The sequence below is a fragment of the Pan troglodytes genome, chromosome X, assembly GCF_028858775.2.
Source record: "Pan troglodytes isolate AG18354 chromosome X, NHGRI_mPanTro3-v2.0_pri, whole genome shotgun sequence".
In the NCBI taxonomy this organism is placed as follows: Eukaryota; Metazoa; Chordata; class Mammalia; order Primates; family Hominidae; genus Pan; species Pan troglodytes.
The window spans coordinates 25406299-25419132 of record NC_072421.2 but is presented as its reverse complement, the minus strand read 5'-3'; the positions used below and the strand labels follow the sequence as shown (position 1 = coordinate 25419132).

The window sequence follows — 12834 nt, the reverse complement described above, 5'->3', positions numbered from 1 at the left end:
ACCCAAACGACTGGCTGCAACTTGCAAAAAATACCAGGCCCTGTGAAATGTCTACTCTAAATGTCTACCCTAAATATCCATTTCTACAAATCACTCAATCTTCCCATGGCAGTAACAAAGTCAACTGGCTCAGCTAATTACTTCAGATTTATTCCCAAGGTGATTTTTTTTTTTCAGGGGAAGGAGCTTCAATCTCAATACTCTCTTGGTCATAGTTCAATGCTAAAATGTAAAAATATAAAGGGAGAAGAGACTGTAATGAGCTTAAAATATTAGGTATATAATGATCCTTGTACAAGTTACTTAAATACCAAAATGCCATTAAAAAGTTATTTTCTTGGGAGAGCAGTTATAAGTTCAACAGGCAAACCACAGAGGGCTAAATTAAATCATTTTAAGAAAACATACAATGTCATGTTAAAAAAGTAAGGATCATTGCTGCTGGAATCTTTTTTGAAAAGGTGAAAATCCAGGGTTAAATAAGCCCCAAACTTAGTCAACACATACATTAGGTTTTCCAAATTCTCACAAAACTGGTAACAGCAGCTTATTTCGAAGTTTCAGTAGACTTTAAAGTTTTACTGCTTATACCCTAAACTCATTAAGTCTGGAGTGAAACAAGAAACAAGTATCTGGTGCTGCCACCTACAGGTAGAGATTCTGAATTTTAAAATGTGCAAAACAGCAGCTACATATAATTCCATTTTTAATTGTTGTCACTCCAAAATTAAACACTTCTGTCAAAAATGACATTAAAGCAAAATCTTTATTACTGCACTTGCCCTACATGCATCTACACCGTATAATTAATGTTACACTGCGTACATTAGTCTTTGAGCAAGAAATGCAAAACTGAATCCCAAATTCCTTATTGCTTCTACTGAAAGCTTTCTCTGAACTGGCTTAAAGGAACAAACTTTATGCCCCATTTGAGAAAAGTAACTTCCATTTCTTTTAGGCTAGCTCTTGACAGGTGACTTAAGTCTTTTGGTGAGGCACAGAATGAAGGAAGAAGCAGCCTGCCTGGGCTTTGCAAAACTAGTTATCTGGAGGAAGAGCAGCCGTGGTTTCCCCCCAGAATAGGCTGAGATGATGTATGCTTTAATTCAATTATGTGGCTTGTAGTGATGGACTCATTTGTGCTGGGGTTGAGGGTACAAAAGAGGCAGTGGAATTAAATTAAAATACTGTCATTTATAATTAGAAAATTTCTAGGATCTCACATTATTTTGGCAACAGGATCAAAACTCTCATGTTTCAAGAAGTATTTATAGAAAGTAACATCATAGGCATCAGGGTGTATGAGTTTAGCAGTACTGTCTTTACTTAAGTCACCATAGTCTTATCACACACACCCCCAGTGTGACATTTAGCACAAAATTATTTTTCTACCATTGCACTTTCTAACCATTGTAAATTATGCCTGTTTTTAGAATGTTCACCTGCCCCCACTCCCAAGGAGTTTTTAAACTGTTCATAACTTGAGACATATTGTTATTAGAGAGGCTGATACATTTAATCAAATACTTTCCTTCCTTCAAAAGACAAGGTCTCTATTAGTGCAACAGCAAATAACTACAGTAAAACCCTTACATATGTTCATGCAAGTGGGGAAGAGGGAAAATCCACATAAATGAAATTCCAAATGAGTAAAGGGAGTAACTGGTATTTACAAGCAGTTGTTTGTAATATGGATCATTTAATCTATGAGGGAAGCTAATTAACAGAATCCCATTGAGTGAAATTTTTTTGTAAAAATTTCTTAGAGGAAGTAAACCATTTATCTTTTGCATGAGTCCAGGCTTTCATACATCTGGACATCTTAGAGGACAATATGCGAACTGAAAATTTAGTATGATTAAAGAAAAAAATAATTTTCAAATGGTGAATGCTATATCCACAGAATGCTCATAGCAGCTTTATTCATAATAGCCAAAAATGGAAACACTCTAGATGTCCATCAACAAGTGAATGGATAAACTGGTATAATCTACCATAATACTACTCAGCTAATACTACTCAGCAATGAAAGAGTGAATACTGCTACATGCAACAAGACAGATGAATCTCAAAAATACCATGCTAAGTGAAAGAAGTTGCACACAAAAAGAGTATATACTGTAGGAAACCATTTATACGAAAATCTTGAATAGGCAAAACTAACTTATACTGATAGATTTCAGATGAGCGATTGCTACTATAACAGAGGTGCTGACTGGGAAGAGGCACGAGGGAACATTCTGGAGTGATGAAAATGTTCTGTGTCTGTGCCTAGATAACTGATTGTATAATACTCAAGATTTTAGCATTTTATGGTAAATTATGTGAATTATACTCTTAAAAAGCATGCCAAATAGGAAAAGATGTTTGTGTAGGTTGAACATCCCTAATCCAAAAATCTGAAATCCTCCAAAATTTGAAACGTTTTGAGTGCCAACATGATACCACGAGTGAAAAATTCCACACCTGACCTCATGTGATGAGTTGCAGTCAAAACTTTGTTTCAGGCACAAAATTTTTAAAAATACTGTATAAAACTGCCTTCAGGCTACGTGTATAAGATGTATATAAAACATAAATGAACTTCATGTTTAGGCTTGGGTCTCATCTCTAAGATAGCTAATTATCTATATGCAAATATTACAAAATCCGAAAAAATCCCAAACACTTCTGGTCGTAAGCATTTCAGATAACGGATACTCAAACTGTAATATATACTTCCAAAAGACTCGTAATTAGAACACATAGGAAATGCCTGCAAATCAATAAGAAAAAGAAAACCCAACAGGACAACAGACAAAGACTTGAACAGGCACCTCACGAAAGGAAATACTCCAATGGCCAAGAAGCATGTGAAAAGGTGTTCAACTTCATTAGTCATCAAAGAAATACAAATTAAAACCACAACTCTATGCCACCATGTAAAATGAAGATGGAAAACACTATCTTACCAAGTGTTGGTAAGAATGTGGAGCACCCAAACACTGCTAGTAGGAAGTGTAAACGAGTAGAACCGCTTTGGAAAACTGGCAGAATCTACTAAAAGTAAACATACATGTCCCTGATGGCCTAGCAATTCTCCTTAGTACATCCCCAAGAAAAATACATGCTTACATTTGACAGAGGACCTGTACAACAACTCTCAAAGCAGCACTATTCAAAATACCTCAAATGTGGAAACAACTCATAGGTGTACCTCCAGTAGATAGCCATACAGTGTGGTATATTCAGACAATGAAATATTATACAGAATTTACAGAAAGGAAGGACAACCACATGGATGAATCTCACAAACAATATTCAGTAAAAGTAGTCTAGACACAAAGAACAAAGACACAATTTGTGTAATATCCCCAAAAATCCACCTCATCTATGTTATTAGATGCCAGGTATGTAGAGGATCATTTCTAGGAGACATGAGGGGCCTTCTGGGAATGTAGTAATGTACTGTTTCTTGAGCTCAGTAATGACTACACTAGTGCATGATGACCTTGTGAAAATTTATCAAGCAGTTTAGTTAGGTTTTGTGTACTTTTCTGTATGCATGTTATACTATGAAAAATTCACACTTGGAAAGGTGAGAAAATTGCATTCTAAATATTTCTTATGAAACATCTATGAATTTGTTGCAAAATGCATTGAAACTCAAATAGACATAAACCCCATTGCCTAGGAAGAAGTGTGTATTTTATATTTTAGAAAATATAAAATAAAATAAATTGAGCCTAAATATAATCACATCTTTAGATCTAACTATTTATAGGAAACACAGGAGACAGAGGAACATGTTAAAAGATACCACCAGGATGTGATCAGTAAACTCCAGAATGAGAAAAATTCTATAGGACAAAAAGCCCAGTTTCTTTAATTAACAAACTGGGAGGATCAACAAAGGAAAAAAAAAAATAGAGATTAACTACCAAGTTGACCCTGACTGGATTCCAATCCAAACAAGGAGCTTTTTAAAAAAAGTGTATTCATAGTGCAATCAGGGAAATATAAACACTTGTTGGAAATTAGATGAAATGAAGGAATTGTGAGGTTTTTTGGTGTGATGTGATAATAATGTAGTTATGCTGAAAAGGGGAATCTTTTCTTTCAGAAATGCAAAATGGGCCGGGCGCACTGACTCACGCCTGTAATCGCAGCACTCTGGGAGGCCAAGGCAGGAGAATCACCTGAGGTCAGGAGAATCACCTGAGGTCAGGAGTTCAAGAACAGCCTGGCCAGCACGGTGAAACCCCGTCTCTACTAAAAATACAAAACAAAATCAGCCGGGGGTGGTGGCGCATGCCTGCGATCCCAGCTACTCAGGAGGCTAAGGCAGGAGAATCGCTTGAACCTGGGAGGCAGAGGTTGTCGTGATCCGAGATCGCACCACTGCACTCCAGCCTGGGTGACAGAGTGAGACTCTTTGTCTCTAAAAAAAAAAAAAGGAAATGCAAAATGAAATATTAACACACAAAATAAATATCTAGGATATACTTCAAAATAATAGGGGAAGGTGGGAAAGAGGAATAATAAGATTGGCCACCAGTGCAGAATACTGAAGGTGGGTGATTAGTATATGAGGGTTTAATCTTACCCTATAATTTAATATGTGTGATACTAGAAAAAATTTTATATTCTCTACTACATATATATATATATATATATACACATTTTTCCATAATAACAAGTTGTATTTTTTTGTTTGCTTTGTTTTGAGGCGGAGTCTCGCTCTGTTGCCCAGGCTGGAGGACACTGGCGCAATCTCGGCTCACTGCAACCTCGCCTCCCAGGTTCAAGAGATTCTCCTGCCTCAGCCTCCTGAGCAGCTGAATTACAGGTGCCCGCCACCACGCCTGGCTAATTCTTTTGTATTTTTAGTAGAAATTGGGTTTCACCCTGTTCTGTTGGCCAGGCTTGTCTTGAACTCCTGATCTCAAGTAATCCACCCGCCTTGGCCTCCCATACTGCTAGGATTACAGGCGTGAGCCACCGTGCCCAGCCCAACAAGTTTTTAAAATACTACAGATCCAATTTAAAGATAAACAATTTACTGTATAAGCGTCAGACAACCGAAACTGTCTTTCACACCAACAATACACCTCTTCATAATATAAATGGAAAATTTCTGAGTATTTTAGAAGAAATAATAGCCAAGCCTTTGGTTTAAATGAATCCCCAAGATTTTTATTTTCCTGGAGAAGATAATTCTCAAAATCTTGACAGAATAAAAAGCCTGATGAGCAGCATTCTCATGACTTCAATCAATTGGTTTTAATGCCCTTGACAATAGACACAAATATAAATTTTAACTTAACGAGATGTGTATTTCTTGGCAGGAAGCTTTTCAAGTGTCTTCTTCCTTTTTTTTTTTTTTTTTTTTTTTCTTTCTGAGACAGGGTCTTGCTCTGTCACCCAGGCTGGAGTGCAATGGAACGATCACAGCTCACTGCAGCCTTGACCTAGCTCACTGCAGCCTCGACCTCCCTGGCTTAAGTGATCCTCCCACCTCAGTCAGCTGAGTAGCTGGGACTACAGGCATGCACCACCATATCCAGCTAATTTTGGTATTTTTTGTAGAGATGAGGTCTTGCTATGTTGCCCAGGCTGGTCTTGAACTCCTAGACTCAAGCCATCCTCCTGCCTCCCAAAGTGTTGGGATTACAGGCGTGAGCCACGCACGGTACCTGGCCTTCCTTTCCTGTTTTTAAACCTGAGAAAAGATGGTAACTCTGTGCTGGAAATATATTTGGAATATAAAATAACACAAATAATAGTCCAAAGATTGCTTGTCTTATAACACAGCCTACTTCTCTTCCAGCTATGTTGGTAGATGCTGGGGAAAAACAGCTAGGCTCAAGGTCCCTAACCACCCACCTTCTAAAAGGTGAGTTAGTCCTGCAAGAATGGCCATAATCAAAAAATTAAAAAAAAATAGATGTTGGTATGGATGTGGTAAAAAGGGAACACTTTTACATTGCTGGTGGGAATGTAAACTAGTACAACCATTATGGAAAACAGTGTGGAGATTCCTTAAAGAACTAGAAGTAGAATTACCATTTGATCCAGAAATCCCACTAGTGGGTATCTACCCAGAGAAAAAGAAGTCATTATACCAAAGATACTTGCAAGTGCATGTTTATAGCAGCACAATTCTCAACTGCAAAAATATGGAACCAGCCCAAATGCCCAACAATGAGTGGATAAAGAAACTGTGGCATATATATACACCATGGAATACTGCTCAGCCATAAAAAAAATATGACATTCACAGCAATCTGGATGAAAATGAAGACCATTATTCTAAGTGAAATAACTTAGGAATGGAAAACCAAACATGGTATGCTCTCACTCATAAGTGGGAGCTAAGCTATGATGACACAAAGGCAAAAGAATGACACAATGGACTCTGAGGACTTGGGGGGAAAGGTGGGATGGGGGTGAGAAATAAAAGACTGCACAGTGGGTAGAGTGTACACTGCTTTGGGCGCACCAAAATCTCAAAAATCACCACTAAAGAACTTATTCATGTAATAACCAAACACTAACCGTTCCCCCAAAACCATCTGAAATAAATAAATAAATGAAGGTGAGTTAGTAATTGCTTAACCATTGTTTTACTTCTGGTTTTGGAAAAAACTGTCTTATTAATAATAAAATAACAGTATTAATATTTTGTCAGCAAAGGGGGAACCTATAATTCATCACCTTAACCCTTTTCTATTTTATTCATACACATATATAATACAGTGTACATGTATGTGTACAATGCTGTATAGCATTCAGCTTTTTTTATCCTTACCCATTTTTAGGTCTTATCCATTTTTCTATAAGCTACATGATCTTGATAAATATCACTTTGGTGTACTTAATTAAAACAATTTTATCTTTTTAAAAAATTGATCTAATTTAAATAATTTGAGAAATCCGTAATTTTCCTTTAAAACCTCTAAGTGTTACAAAGCCAGAGTTGTTACATAACTCATACAAAAGTTCCAAAGCAATTATTCTAAACATGCTCTGGTTTGGTTCAAAGTTCTCAAAGGTCTCACTGCTTATGTGAGATGAGCAGTGTCACTACTGGCCCTCTATTGTGGGCTAGCGACACAGAAGCAACCCACTGTGTGCTCACTTTGTTGAGACTGAGATGCAGGACCGTTCAACTGAAACCCTTAAAGAGGCTCTCTTTGAATTCCCTAAAGTGCTTTGGGGGTGGCTGAGATAACACAGGTTACCCCTGCAGTTCATCAGGCTAGAAGAATTGGTAAGCAGTAGGGTGGGCAACCATTCCCAACTTCACACTAGCCTCTCCACAGCCCATTCCAGCAATGCCTCAAAATGCCTCTACTTTTATAAACTCTTCCGTGGTGGGCCCAGCTAGGAGTGGTTTCTGCTTCCTTTGAAATTTGATAACCCTTTATTTCACCTTTTTTGGGACATACACTGTGTTGCCCACTAGACTTGCCCACAACAGTGAAATCAGCGAAATGACTGGGCTGTAATTTGAATAAAGGGTCCAACTTTGTATCCTTCACAGTGCCTATTATGGTGCTAGGCACAGCAGGTCTTCAATTAATATTGAATACAAAAGTAGACTAGACTGGGAGCATGAGCCACTGGATGATATGCTTGGAATGGCACTCCATCTTGTAAGAGATGCTCTTATCAGCTGATACGATTTCCTTTAACATTCTGCAATGCATTTGGTATAACATTTTTTAATTTTACTATTAATTATGTTATAGAAAATATTTACAGTTTGGGGCCAGGAGCAGTGGCTCATGCCTATAATTGCAGCACTCTGGGAGGCCGAGGCAGGCGGATCACCTGAGGTCAGGAGTTTGAGACCAGCCTGGCCAACATGGTGAAACCCCGTCTCTACTAAAAATACAAAAATTAGCCAGGTGTGGTGGCGCCCACCTGTAAACCCAGCTACTCAGGAGGCTGAGGCAGGAGAATCACTTGAACCTGAGAGGCAGAGGTTGCAGTGAGCCGAGATAGCGCCACTGCACTCCAGCCTGGGTGACAGAGTAAGACTCTTTCTCAAAAAAAATAAAAAAATAAAAAGAAAGACAGAAAAAGAAAATATTTACAGTTTGGAAATGGTCATGTTTTATTTTTATAAGAGCTTAATAATGAAAAAAGGCAAAATTCTTTATTGACAAAGTAATACCTGAAGTACTCACTGGCGGCATCATTCTACCCCTACCCATCTGTACTTTACTCTCTCTTTTGTAGGTGGATCTCCCTGGATCTGTCAAAAGCACCCCCAAACATCGCTTGGCCCTGTTTCACCCACTGTCGCACTTATTTCTTAGATGATATTACTGAACCCTGTCTACTGACAAAAACTAACCTCTGTGATATGAGTGGTATGCATCATTTTTTTAAAAGGAAATTTTTGCTTTCCAATTTAACTCAGAACACACTGGGTTAAGTGTGTTCTGTCTTCTTTTAAGCAGTATTTTCAGAGATTAAATTCTAAATTCTCATGTTCTTCAAACCTCAATAATTTCTCAGGACCAATGAGAAAACTGCCCAGATAGCCAAATGCCTGAAATTTTATCACTGACCCTGAAGAAAGGTTCTTTATAACTACTGTACAAATCATTGCTCATTGGAGGAGAGATATTACATATAATTCTAAGTACCGTTATACATAAAACATAAATTTATTCAAAGATGAAATTCAAAAATGAACTTTAGACTATTCTCATCACTGGCCTAGTTGGCTAGGTATGGAAGACTATTTGGATGTTTGAGCATACTGTGAATATTTCATCCACAGAATACGGGAGAGCTTTCAATAGAATGAGAGAGAGAAAAATCTATAGTCTAGAGAACAAAAGCTAAGAGTTTCAAGTTTTAGTGGCCATGTTTCCCATAGGGCTATTGTATAAGAAGAGTAATACTATATTTTTTCCTATTCACAGATGGAAAAGAGTAAAATTTTGCTTTATTTAAGCCCAATAGCAATAATCTTGCATGGGTTTCAGAAAAATGATACATATTTTACTGTGGGATAATGAGGACCATTAGTTATTAGAACAAATTATTCTCTTTCAATTCAAGAGCCTTATTCATTCACTCATTTAATAGGCTATCCTCTCTCCCTTTCACTAAAATGGTCTCCCCATACGGAACACCTGGCCATGCAACATGCCACCAGACAGACTTCAGGAGGTATCTTGATGGGGAGAAATAGAGAATTTCCAAAGTGAAGCCATAGGATAAACCAACACTTGATGCTTGCCTTTCATTTCAAGGAAAGTAGTATAAAAGCAATAGAGAAAGAAAAAACTAGTTGAAAAATATACTTGCTCTCCACAAAAGTCTTAAAAATAAAAAATCATGAGCTTAATAATTTTCCTAAATGAAATTATGCCATTATTCCTGATTTCTTTGTACTAACTAAAAGGACAAAGTATCAAACTTCACTAAAGTTTCAATACTACAATACATTTCATTAATCAAAGATAAAAACTACATTAAAAGCAAGAGAATTATTTTATGTCTGTGATTAGGCAGTTGGAGGGCTTGTATTTTATGTATACATTTGTATACTTCAACTTATTTAACGGTGTCAGTTCACTAGCTGCAGTTTTTTTATATAAAGAAAACAGATTTAGAATTTTAAAAACAAATTACAGTAATTTTATGCCTACATAAAATTACTCTTAGAAACCACGTACCCCCTAACACTTCTCTTACTTTGCCACCACTTCCCCATCTCCCTCCCTCCTCCTAAAACCACAGGCTACAGTAGAACTGATAACAGGGGCCTCGAAGCCCCTACTGAATAGCCACCCTAATTTTTTATTTGGGGTAGAGGAATAAAGGGTGCAGATAAGAAATTCAGCTCCTGAATAGAGCAGGAGGCTAATGCCTGCAGAGATCTGCCTGGTGAGCTTCAATGTTTTCTACAGATCTTCATGATGATGGGGACTTGTGGGCCTACACTTCATTAATGCTGAAACTCCTGGAAGGGGGCAGAAGGAAAGGACTACAAGATTTGTTACTAATATAGATGGCTGTGTATATACTGCTGGTGCAGGCACAGGGTAGGATGAGAGAAGAGGACAAGCAGGAGAGGAGGACTACACAATGATGACAACTTCACACATCCGAGATATAAAAACCACTGTGAAGTGGCAGAAGAAAAAAAATGAGAAAAAGTAGCCAAAAGTGAGGAGCAGTTGCAGATCCCTCAAGGCCGAGGATACATTCCCTCCCATCAGCTTGACTTGGCTACATGGCACCAAGAAGGGACTGCCCGGAAGAGTGTCCACACAGCCATGGCTGCACCTAGAGAATTTTCAGGTTGTGAGGCAGGAGTGATGGGTATATGGGTGGGACCGTGTGCAAGTCTGGAGGGTTCTCTGTGTAGATTGAGATTGGTCAATAATGAGATAAAACATGAAACTTCTGAAGATGGGACCCACTTGTCTACTACTGGCTTTGAAAATAATTTGTGAAAACTGAATTCATAAGGCAGCCTATGATACAGCAGCTGCAGTTATAATAAAGTATCTGTCAAGTCAAAATCTGCTACTGTTCAATTTATAAACAAAAATCATCTTAACTATGACTTCTGGAACTAACAAAAATCAGTCTGGTCCCTCTTAGTATGTCTGGCCTTGACACATCCAGGCAGGCATCAGGCCAATCCACCCAAGCAGGCTCCATCACCCTTTATTGCTCAGCTCTTTTGCTGACATACAAGGCTACGCAAGTCCTTATCTTAAATGTCATTCATGAGACAAGGCTTGTTCCATCTACCTCCTCTCAGTGCTGGGTCACCAAAAAATTCAAAACCAAAGAAGAAAAGGGCAACAGTTTTACACCAGGTTTTTGAAGACACAAATGGAAAAACTGGGAGATCTACTCTTTAAAAAATGGTTTTACTCAGAGGTTTTCAGTGGAGAGCGGGGTGGGTACAGTGAGAAATAGAGGGAGCAAGAAAAACATGAAGCCCCCCTTGCTTATACATCTATGACACCCTGCTCCTGGTTGAAAACATCTTTCATAGCCTTTTAGAGCTAAGAACAGGCAATCAAGTTTAGCACAGTAGTTAAGATCACAACCTTTGGAATCACAGCCGGCTACCTACTACCTATGTGCCAAGACCAAGATAGTTACCTCTCTAAACCTTGGCTTCTTCCTCTGTAAAATGGAGCTAATACAACATACCTTTGTGAGGTTGTCACAAGGACTGAATGAGATAACAAATGCAAAGTACTTATCACTGTATCCAACAGAGCAAACGCTCAATGTATAGCAGAGAAAAAAGTGAAGCTAAAAAATACCTTGCTTTTACAGTCCTCTCTTCCCAGCTGAGGATTTATAAACATCATCAAATACAACTCATCTTGGAGAATACATATGATAATTTTGGTGGTAGAATTTTATCTTCCTAATATTTGCTTAGGCAAATGTTAAAAATGAGCTTCCACTTCCAGAGTAAACATTGACGGGGTAGTGACGATGGGGGTAGCAGGGAGGAGCTCAGAAACATACTGAACAGGTGCAGGACAGAAAATATGTGACTTGATAATTCACCGATGGAAAATCCAGTCTCATTCTACAAACGTAGTTGAGCACTAAGTATATACAAATCTTACAGACTGAAGGAGTATGAACATATTTCTACTGACGCCTAAAAGAAGGGTGGGAGGTGGCTACCACTCACGGAGCCCTTCCTTTGCCCGAGACCTTGTGCTGAACATCTCACACATATCATCTTATTTCTCCCTCAGAGTAACTCTATTCCATGACTCAAGGAGCTAAGGTGTAGACCAAGGTTCAGAAGCTTGTGAATAGCAGAACCAGCACTGAAACCCGGGTCCCTATGCTGTCAAAGCCCATGGCTAAAGCTAGATGTTTTAGTAAAAAGAGGGGGAGAATCTTCCATGAAGCAGGGACAGAATGGGCAGTGCCATATTTGGGAGACATTGCGTAGACTGAATAAGAAATAAGGCTGGATACATAGGTGGGAGCTGGAAAGTTAAGTCTATAATTGCCAAAGTTAAGAGTTTGTGAGATGCCAGTGGCACCTGGGCTTGACTTACAAATAGTGAGGAGCCATCTCAGGACATTAGGCAGTACTCTGAAAACACTCATCTTTGCTTACCACAGAAGAGAGAGGAAAGGTCTTAAAAGCAATGTAACTCTTTATGTACTTGGTCATCTAAAAGTGAAATCAGGGCTGGTTATGAAATACATTTCTAAGCAAAAGATAACAAAAGTAATAATGACACAGCAACGGAGACAATCTGGTGACACAGCAAAAAGCCAAAGTAATACTGAGGTCTCAGGGTTGGCTGGTACCTCCTGGGATGATGATAACTTAGAAATCAGCCAATTCCTAGAGGATAACAGTGGGTCCAGTTTTAGAATAACTTATAGAGTAGGATTCTCACAATGAATTGAATATTAAAAATTAAAAATTTCATGTTAAAAAGCCATGTTTTCTCACTTGACATGAAAATACCTTCAGCGACAGAGACAAGATGAACCAATAAGCAAGATAGCATCAATCTCCTTATAAATGGAGGTACGCTAATTAAAGCTATAACAATGTAAACTCGGTGACTGTAACGGCACCTGAAATCTTCACTTTACCCTTTCTTTTGCCTTCCCTCTCTTCCCTCAGTATTCAGTGAGTATCAACTATGAAGCAGGCATGTGGTTACAGTAGCAAGTACGTGGAGCTCATAGTCTATGAGTGGAGACAGTACCAAACAACCACAAAAATACATTCTAAACTATAAACAAAGAAGTGCCAGACACAATACCATGCCCATAAGCAGAGATCTCAAGAGACAAGGAAGACTACATGTGCCCCTG

The 12834-nt window shown here is 38.4% G+C and overlaps 1 protein-coding gene across 10 annotated transcripts in view; it reads right to left on the bottom strand.

The window, feature by feature from the left end:
• POLA1 (DNA polymerase alpha 1, catalytic subunit) overlaps nt 1-12834 on the bottom strand; it is a 301623-nt gene that overhangs the window by 157498 nt on the left and 131291 nt on the right. The gene's annotated exons all lie outside the window — the stretch shown is intronic.